The sequence below is a fragment of the Natrix helvetica genome, assembly GCF_964273705.1.
Source record: "Natrix helvetica genome assembly, chromosome: 1".
NCBI classification, from domain to species: domain Eukaryota; kingdom Metazoa; phylum Chordata; class Lepidosauria; order Squamata; family Natricidae; genus Natrix; species Natrix helvetica.
Genome location: NC_138548.1, coordinates 248929629 through 248940484, shown reverse-complemented (window position 1 = coordinate 248940484; position 10856 = coordinate 248929629). Strand labels below are relative to the sequence as shown.

The 10856-nt window shown below is 36.0% G+C and overlaps 1 long non-coding RNA gene across 1 annotated transcript; it reads right to left on the bottom strand.

Moving 5' to 3' along the window:
* Positions 1-7406: 7406 nt before the first annotated feature.
* Positions 7407-10831, bottom strand: LOC309387543. The gene is made up of 2 exons (XR_014174621.1): positions 10543-10831; positions 7407-9429 (listed from the first exon to the last, which is right to left on the bottom strand). It is a non-coding gene; the product is annotated as an uncharacterized lncRNA (long non-coding RNA).
* Between the last annotated feature and the right edge of the window lie 25 nt (positions 10832-10856).

The following is a 10856-nucleotide window of genomic DNA, read 5'->3' as shown; positions in this document are numbered from 1 at the left end:
CACTCTATGAAGGTCTGCCTTTTGAAGATGGAAACTGCAGGCAGCAAAAAATACAGCGGCAAGCCTGGCCATCTGGAACAGTTTTAACAGACCAAATAACACTAGCCCTAGAATTGCACCAGGTGCCAGTAACATTACCCCTTGGATGAGTATGAGGATATTGGATGAGGATATTAACCTCTGTAGCAGCAGAGATGGGCTTCCTGCAGTCTCCTAGGGCTGGGAGAACCACATTATTGGAAGAATGGGGGATGAGCCCATCTGTACAACAGCTTTCCCTAGCGGCCTGGCTCCTGCCAATAATACTTGCCTTTCCATACCAGGTAGCTTTCCTTCCTCTACTGAAGACTTACAAACAATGTAAGTCTCTGGTAGAGGGATATTTGTGTATTTTAAAAGGTATGATTTAAAATATTACTTTTTTTTTTGGCTTTATTGTATTATCTTATTACTTGTTGCCACACTGTTGGAATAGCTAGCTAGCCTAAATGTTCAAATTGATAATCAAACAGGTTGTCTGGGCTGAATCAGGTAATGGTAATCTACATATGTTAGCATGTTAAGCCTTTTAATTTTGTGTAAAAGCATCTCCTCTATTTTTTAAATTATAATTATTGCTAGTTATTACATTTTTATCATATATATGTCTGTGTGTGTGTGTGTGTGTGTGTGTGTGTATTTGTGTTACAACCCCTGGTATGCCCAAATATGGGAGGGAGCTCACTACTCCCCCTTTCTGTCCTTCGGCTCATTACAGAAAACCATCCAGGCAGAAAACCATATTTTTATTTTTAATGTTGCCTTTTTATATTTGTGTTGTATTTGTGCTGATAAATAAATAAAGGGAGCCAGAGCCACAGCTTGTGAGCTGAGGAGTCAGCACCATGCTGACTATGGCTGGTTTGCATCCCAGAGCGTACTCGTGATCTCAAGGCTGTCAGTCAGTCTGAGGTGAAGCCCGAAGGCCAATTTGAATCTCCCGCTCAAACCAGAGTAGGAGAAAAAAAGATTTCCAATCAAAAAAATAATTTTGAAAAATGCCAATGGAGTAAAATAGAACAATTTAGAATAATACTAAGAGGAGAGACCAATTCTCACAGCTAGTCCAGGTTGGACTGAGTCTAAACTGGGAGGAGTCACCAGGACACGATGATATCACAAGTGTAGACTCAGTCCAATTGGTTACTGGACAGAGCAACCCAGTCTGGCTGCTGTCTCCATGATCATAGGAGAATTGTTTAAGAGCAAAGAAAACATTCAAATTCTCAGCTATTGTCATTAATTCATAGAGCAGCGATGGTGAACTTTTTTTGGCTCGCGTGCCATAAGTGGGTGGAGCGCAGGGGGGTCATGTGTGGGCGTGCCGCACCCATAATGCAATGTGCAACCCCCCAGTGTGCATGCGTGCACTACAGGCGCAACCTCCCACCTTTGCATGCTTTTTTCACCCTCCCCAGGCTCCAGAGGCTTTATAGGAGCATGGGGAGGGTGAAAACAGCCTCCCCCGCCCCCCCAGAAGACCTCTGGAGGCTTCAGGGACCTTCAGGAGGCTTCCCTGAAGCCTTCGGAGGGCTCAAAAGGACCCTCTGAGCAAACCAGAAGTGAATTCCGGTTTGCTCGGAGGGTCGTTTTAAGCACTCCGAAGGCTTCAGGGACCTTCAAGAGGCTTCCCTGAAGCCTCCGGGGCAGTCAAAACGACCCTCCGAGCAAACAGGAAGTCAATTCCCGAACTTCCGGTTTGCCCATAGGGCCAGTATTTTGTGCTCCGGAGGCTTCAGGGAAGCTCATGAAGCCTTCGGAGGGCCTCCGGGGGGCGGGGGGCTCTTTTCGCCCTACCCAGGCTTCTATAAAGCCTCTGGAGCCTGGGGAGGGTGAAAAACGGCTTTAAAAAAGGGTGAACTCAGCTGGCCAGCACGCGCATGCATGCTGGCCAGCTGACAGGGCAGCGCCTCGCGTGCCCTGACAAATGCCATAGGTTTGCCATCACTGCCATAGAGTATTATAGCTTTCCTATTCTAATATACAGCTTTATTATTTTGTTCTGTGCTTTCCTTAGGTCAGAACTGCCGTGTTTCCCCAAAAATAAGACAGGCTCTTGTTTTCTTTTGACCCCTGAAATAAGCACTTGGCCTTATTTTCAGGGAGGTCTCATTATTTTTGAGCTGCAGGAGGCAGCGAGCATGGTCACCTCATGGCTGCTGCTGTGTTGCAATGTTTTTGGGGAGGGCTTATTTTAGCGCATGCGCTCAAAAGCCCGATTGGGCTTGTTATCTAGGGAGTTCTTATTTTCAGGGAAACAGGGTACACATTGACTTACATTCTTGTAAAAATGTCAAGTTGTTACTCAGAGCATTACATTCCTCTGTAAGTTAAATGAAGCACAAGATGCTTATATTTATTCAGTGACAATGTAAAATTTCTCCGTGAGAATGTACTCCTACTAATTCAAAAAGGTGGTTTTGTTCCCTATGCAAGTTTTTCTCATATTCTTTGATTTTTCTGAAAGAGAATTACTTAAAATAAATATTCCCTGAAAGTTTAATGTTTCTGTTGTATTTCCTTATTTTTGGCTTTGTATTTATTGAGTTTTAAAACATGTAATATAAATTTATTTGGATTATCTTATGTACTTTTTTCATTACAAAATTTTAATAACTGCCAGGAAGAACATCAAATCTTGCTGAAGCTGCTTCATTGCAAACTATGTTTCTCAAATTATGCAAAATGCAAATGAAAGGCAATTATGTACTGCATCACATATATAGCCATGGAATAATTTTCTTTAATTCATGGAATAAATGAACATTAGTTCCAGCAGTTAATCAAAAAGTAGGCCAACTGGTTAAGGGTTTTATTAGATAACAATAACTGGGTCTCAGCACAGGGTGACATCTGAGATCATGCCAATATCTCTTGTATACCATCAATCAATGTTTATTGTTGTGTCGTGTTCTACATTAACGCAGTGCATACACACGTACACACACACGTCCCACTGGAAATTTACAAAATCTGCCTTCAAGGTATATGAAAGGTATGGTTGGAAAGAGCTGTAAAAATCTTCCTCAAGGAAGCATTATGCATGTTGGCCAGATATTGAAGAGACTTCTTACAGTAGGAGTACCAACATGGAAAATCAAACTAGGAAAGCTGCACTGCCTACGATAACATCATTGCAGGTATCCTGTTTGAAAGCTTACCTCTGAGGTTTTCACTGCTCCAGTTTGTCCAAAGAGGGTCTCTTTAATATTAGCATTTTCCCACTTCCCTGATATGTCTGTATTTTTCCACTTAGACTCTAGTTCTCCTAATTCTCTAAAGTAATTTCAGGGAGGCTAAAAGACACTGTAAGAAAAATGAAAACCTATCCCACCAGTGCCCAATCATTAGTTTAAAGCAACTGTCTCTCGGTTTAAATTCAGTTAATAAATAAAACTATTTAGAAATTATGTACATTTCCAATTCAAGTTTGCCTTTGTTCTTTCCCAGCTGGGGAAATTGAGTCAGTTACACATTTGACTTGGCTGCTCATTTTATCTGACATGGCACATTGATTGGATAGAGCCTTGATTATCTAACTGTCCTACAGGTCAGATGATGAGAACCCATTTTTCCTACTGGCAGATTCATTCTTAGAAATCTTTTTTTGGGGGGGGAGGGAAGATGCTGTGCATTGGCTTTGCTGTTCAGAGGCTCTTTGTATAATGTGCAACACTAGAGATCCCATGGAATTCTATCACTTAATGTAGTAAACCAAGTATTTTTGTGTATTCTTTGTTTTCCCACTATTTTTCTTTTAATTATATCCATTGTATAAAGAACTTCTAGCCATTGACCATCTGTGAGATATGTTTTTTTTATTTGATTAGCAACAAGATTAGCATCAGCACCAGCCATCCCTGGGCTATCCTTAATAATAAAAGTTAACCCAGCGTACCAAGTAGCTGAACTAGCTTCTATTTAAATGTCCCATAGTGTGTTGTATGAGATGAGTTTAAGTCATAGTGAGAATTTGGAACAGGGCAACTTGCCATAGTCAACTTACCCCAGGACAACGCACGCCGGGACAAGAGTTACACTGATATCAAAGAAATGGTAGAATAGACTCATTAAAGAAAGGATGCCAAAGGAGGGACAAAATGAAATGTGAATGACAAAAATTAAAATATTTTTAATTAAATAATTAAATTGAATTGTTGAATTGTCCCCACAGCAAGTTGTCCTTTGGCGAGTTGTCTCATTCCGTTCAGAGCAATGGTCTGGCAGTGTTAATTATTTAGTCAACAACCATTTGGCAGAGAAAACCTTTGAAAGAACAGATTATGCAGATCTTCTTCAAATTTATTGCTAGACTTAGACAGCAACCACAAATCTGGGAACTTGCTTTTTACAGTAGAAAGCCTGCAGATAAAATAATTTCAGCTAGGAATTAAATTAGTTGGAACAGTACACTTTAGAGTAAGCATACACTGCAAAATGTACATATTGCTGCCCACCCTTCAGCAAATACTGAATGGATTCACACATTATAGTGATTTGTATTTTTATTAAAATTATGTTATACACATTAAACTAATGCTATGCACTAGTGTACGCGCACACATACACAGAAGGCAGAAAAAGAAAAAATAAAGAAAAAGAGAACAAAAACACTTTCTATATCCTCAGCAAGTTTAATCAACATTAACAGCATATCACCATCTCTTAAAATAAAACTAACCCCTATCTTCGTCCCATAACTCATACCCTTCTTTATAAATCAATCTCATCACACCATCTTAGCCAGTAAAAGTCTATTAAGGATTATCAGAAATAACCACAGCATCTAATAAATAGTTTGAATGCTTCCTTTTACTTTTATATCTCCTTTTCTAGCAATCTATTTATTTTAGCCTTGATCAAATAAAACAATTTTATATTTTCCCCTCTTTTTACGGAAAATCTTTAGTCCCCTCAAACAATTTCCCAACATCTGCTTTCTTTTCATATTCTTTAAAAGCTCTTTTTGTAATTAAAGTATTAAAAGATTATCCACATCACAGTGCTCATATTCTTTCTGTTCTCAAGAAATCAATGACAACTTCAACAAGTCCCTTTAATAAATCCATAAGGAGAATATTTCCATCATTCTTCTGGTTTAGTAGTTACGTCTTTTAAACTGATAAATAATCAACAAGTCTCATTTGCAAATGTAATTTTTTATATATCCATTATTTCATCTTTTTCCATCTCTTACATGCTGTCATTTTCAAATCCACATTCAAATAAATTTGTTTTATCCAATGGAACTTGTTCCTCTTCAGTGACATCATTCATTTTTTCAATAATAGCAGATAACTTATTTTTGGAGTCCAATAATCATAGATTTATCTTAAATAATTTATTGATAAATTTATTTCCTTCTGGTGCCCTCTAGTGACCAGTTTTCTAAGTCACCTTATCAATTCCAAGTACAAACATAGATAACTTTCCACAGGAAGGATTCTTATAGTTACTGTAATTTCAAAGCCCTAAATCAAGTCAATCTGGACTCTTAATCCATTTAAAAAATTTCAAATCAGCACTTTTGCTGCATATTTAAAAACTTTTTGGAAAAGCCAGAATTATAATTAAAACTTTATTAAAATTGAAAGAAAAACTTAATATGAGCACATTTGCAGTTCTGAAGGCCCTTAATCTTTCAAAAGCAACCTAAAAAAGTAAACTCCAAAATGATTGAGGTTTGATTGAACCTTGAAAAGCTGCCTTGAGGGCTATGAATTTGGTTGACACCTAATATCAGCTGTTTGAAAACAATTGCAAACCTCAGTTTCTGCAGTTTACTTACCACCCTTACCCCAGCTGTCCAGTGTATATATGGGCAATCTCAAGCTCTCTCCTTTCTCCAGAGAGATTTCAATGGTCCAGATCCAGCATCCAGCTGCCATTTTCAACCACAATGTTTCCTGCTGTTTGTGGGATATCAGTTTACCATTTCCTCACCAGAAATCTCCTGAGCCAGGATTTTTATCAAGGTTTGTTCAATGGTCTGATTTGCATAGGAAAAGTAAGCTAACTCTATAATTGTTTAGCATTATGTATTAACCAGACCAAAAAATAAGTGCAAACATTATGTTATATCAATTGCATCTATCAAGAACCGCAAGCAGGAAAATGCTCATATTAGAGCACTTTCCTGCCTGCAATTTTGATAGATGCAATTGATTATGATGAGAATACAAATTACAGCTCCGGTAATTTATTAAGAGATTACCCTTCCCACTGCTGCTAATTACTACCAAATTAATTTGATGATCAGGTAATTAAATGAAAAGTATTGCTGTGTATTGTTGTGGGTATTATGAATGGGCTGCTGCCACCCCAGCAGCCCATTCCTTACCTCTAATTCTAACATATCTGAGAAGATAAAATTAAAACACAGGTTTATTTCACAACAAAACAAATGCTGGAAGATTTCAGGACATACCATATGACATTAGCAAGCTGACTATGAAAGGTTGACTATGAAATAACTTTATTTTCCACAAAGAAGAATATACTGATGTTTGAAATACTAGCATTTGCTTTTTAAATGTATTTTATTTGAGGGTAAGAGAATAAATATATTTGAAAGTCTTCTCTCCTTCTCCCTGTTACAAAAACTGTTCTCATTTGTGCACAACACCTAATTAGTGGATGATGTAAAATAAAATACATTTTACTTTTCAATCAGCTATCAGTAGCTTTACATTCTAAACACTGCATTTATGACGATATGCTCATTTTTAAGCATATGCTGTCATACCATAAATCATATTAAAACTCTTAAAACCAGATGTTTTAAGTTATTGATGTTTTACATTTTTAATTATCACAAAACTGTTTAGAATTATAGTCTTCATCAAATGAGTTCCTTCGCCAGAACAATTCTGTTGTGTTATGTAAAGGTTGTGCTTCATTTGCAGCATCATTGTTGCATTTTAATTCAGCTAAATGTATTTTATCATATTTTGATTTAAAATGGCTAAAAATAGAGCAGTTACCTACGGTATCTAGAATAATTCAGAGTATGAATTCTGTCAATTATTTGGAAAGCAGTATAAAATAATAAATCGACTCATGACAACTATTAGAACAGACTGAAAACCTCAGGGAGCATTGCACATTAACCCTTACATAGGGTCAACAGATTTGAAAGATTGAAAGATGTGGACAACCACAAGTTGGTAGCAAAATTATTCAAAAAGCCTACTATCGCCAGCATTTTTGCAGCCCAGATCTGGCAGCCCTTGTCATTGCACTTCTTGAGAGCTGCTACCAAGATCAAATCTTCAAAATAGTTAGTAGTTTCTTTCTAAATTACGGTCATGGTTAAATTGATCCAGAACGATCTTGTTAAGTGACAGCTCACGTGGTCATTTTTGGGAGGGGGGGGGGGCAGGCAGTTTAGTCAGACTGTTAGGGTTGCCAGGTCTGCTTCCAAAAAATAGCGGACAAGCGGGGGGGCGGGGTTTAAGTAGTAAAAAAAATAAAAATTTTACAATTAAATTATATATTTTCTTACAAACATTTTAACACGTATTAAAATAATCACTTCAAAACGTTACTTAAAATTCAAAACATCAAATATATTATAATAATATGTAAAATATTAAATTACATTTTACTTTGCTGTCGTGTGTATTTTTTATTTGACTGCACAGCTTTGATCAATTGTGTTTAAGGAATCATTCTTTAATTTCAGTACAACTTTGAGAAATATTAAAAAATATACAAAGTTCACTTCGAACTGATGGTACAAGCAGTTTGTTACGTTCGTCAGTCCACAAATTTCCCATGACGCTGAAAATTCGTTCAACATTTGCATTTGATACGGAATTGATGCACAATACTGGAACAGTTTCAGTAAGCTCGGAGCTGGCTCTTTCTTGAAAAAGTACGTCCACTTTTCAAGGGATGAATCGCCTTGCAGATGAACATAAACTTCTTCTAAGGCAGAAATTTCATCAAAGAGAGTGTTGGGTGGAAGTTCTTCTCACCATGGTGATAATAACCAGATGTTCATCATTTCTTCTAAAGTTGGAGGATTATTGCGATCAATTAGATTGAAACAACTTAGCGTCTCATAAACTGAATCGGTGAAATTATACCACTTTTCTAGGTACGCAATGGCTCTTTGATACACGTTGATGGCTTCTTTCTTGAACTTTAGCACGGCATTCTCAGGCAAATGTTTTTTACGTAAGGCAAATAAAACTTTCATTCCAAAAAACTGCTCATTGTATTTTTTTTGCAAAGAATCACGCAGCTTACAGATGATAATGTGAAGATCACATGCAAGAAAAAACTTGCTTTCCAGCTTCAGTAGGGTGTCTTGCATTATTGACATGAAGAAGTGCGTGAAATATAAATACAATTCTGAAATTGTTGGTTCATTGTCCTTTGCGAGTTCATTTTCCTGATCCGAAATGAGGTTCCAGATAACCTTATGGCACTCATCAGATCAAGAGAAATAAAATACGATTTTAGAGGTATCCAGTTTAAAAGAAGTCTTTCGACCGCTTTAAACAAACTTAATCAACGTAAAACTCAAAAAATGATTTCAACTCTTCTCGTTTCTTTGCAGAATTCGAAAATTCAGCAAAAACCTTCAGCACTGCATTTTCGATATCAAAAGATAACTGCTTTACTGCATTTTTTGCGCTGTTGTGTAAAATATGATTATTGCAATGAGCAACTACAATATTGTCATTTTTCAGCAATAATTTTTGGTAAACAGATTTGTTCACTCCATAATTGACTGATGCATTATCTGCTGAGTAAGCTGAAACATTATTTATTTCCAGTTCGTTATCACTAAGAACTCAACACAGCTGATTTTTTATTGATGTAGAATCTTTGAAAGAATCCTCATAAAAGTCTAAAATTTTCACACACAGTCCTTCTTCACAAGTAAAAGAAGGTGCAACAACGGGATACATTTTGCGATTTCCCTTGTTTGATGCGTCAGTGGAGAGAGAAAACGGAATTCCAGTTTTAAAATCATTGAGAACCAAATCAATAGAAAAAGGATACAAAACCTCATTGTCAATAGCTGATGATTTGGTTCTTCCACAAGACATCTTTTTTACAATTTCTGAATCATCAAAAATTTGCTTCATTAACTTAATACCGCAATCTTGAGCCAGGAAAGAAATATGGCATTTGATCCCATGGTAAGTTTCAGCCATTTCAGCTACAGTCACTTTCTCACTGAAAGAGGAGTCTTTAACAATGAAAAACGAATTGGCCGTCCTATTTGTTCTGTCGCTTTCGTTGTTGGTAATCCATGCAAAAGTAGCTTCCCAGTCTTTGGTATATTTCCACACTCCTCTCTTTCGTTTTAAAGAATTCAAAATCTCGCCGCTTCACTCTCATCACTCGACGCCATTTTAGGTCAGTCGACACAAACTACAATACATTTTAAAAATGTTAACAACTGTACATAATTTTATAATATATTTTTATTTTAATCTCATCAGTTGAATGTAACTAACTAAATTTATACAAACATAATTGTTATTTGATTTTAATAATTATATGTTAAATATAAAGTATAATATAAAGTATATATTTTTATGTATACAAATTATCAAAATATATAAAGTACATATTATCTATTCAATATAATGAATGGATTATTTAACTGATATATTTAAATAATATTATACATTATTATGTGAACAATAATTTACTTATTTAGATTTAATTCAAATTTAACAGTGAATTCACGAATTCGTAGAATTTGCTAAATTCACTGAAGCTATGTATTTGTGTTTTATACTGAGAACTAATTAAACTGATGGCTATTACTAAAGATTAACCTAATATTACTTACATGGTGATTTAATTAGAACACAGCAAAATAGTATTTACATGAAAACAATGATTAACTTTTATGTTTATAATGCTTCAACAAAATCTTTGGTTTGACAAATTCGTGCTCTACATATTGAGGCTAGTACTCATTGAACCTCAAATGATGATATGTTATTAAGTGTTCCAAAACATACCTATCCAACTAAGAAAAAAGTATAATATAAAAATAATAGGTAAATGTGAGTTAAGAAAAATAGTATGTAAATAATTTTATATACTTTTATTAAATGTCTTGTGAAACAATTGAGTATGATTAATATTTTTTTCGGAGAATCGAGTTCAATGGATATTCGATCTTTGTCTCATTCTAACTTATGAAAAAAAAGACAAAACGCGATTCTCCTATCCTTATTCTCTTAGACTGTACAGCTTTAGATTACGTACCATTTCATCATAAAGCTTTTGAATAAAAAAAATGTCCACTATTTTAATAGTGAACATGATGTGAAAAAAGCACTGTCCGCTCAAATAGTGAACACCTGGCAACCTTAAGGCGCATACATACATATCTATCATATATATATGATTTTTATAGGTATAATGTATACTGAAGATGGCATTTAATTTCGTTGTAGGAGGTGCAATGACAATAAAGTAAAGTAAACTAAACATATCTTATCATACAGACATATCTATCATACGTACATGGGCGGCTCAGGTTTGCAACAAATAACCTTCCAGAGCCTTTTGTCCGAGGCTCGTCTCCTCTTAAGTTCAAGTGGCAATAACCAAGCGCTTTTCCATACGCACCTCAAGCACGAAATTCTAACTCCGCCCACTTCCGTTGCAACGACCATTAAGTTCCTCTCCAAGGAGATTTCCCCTGTTAACGGTTACTTGGCCCGCCAAGACAGGTAACCATCTTTATTGATGGAAAAGAATCCACGGTTTAAAAAAAGGTGCATGAAACCGTAAACTGAGTGGGCCGGCGTTTTAATTTTTAAGAGGTGAGTCGACCG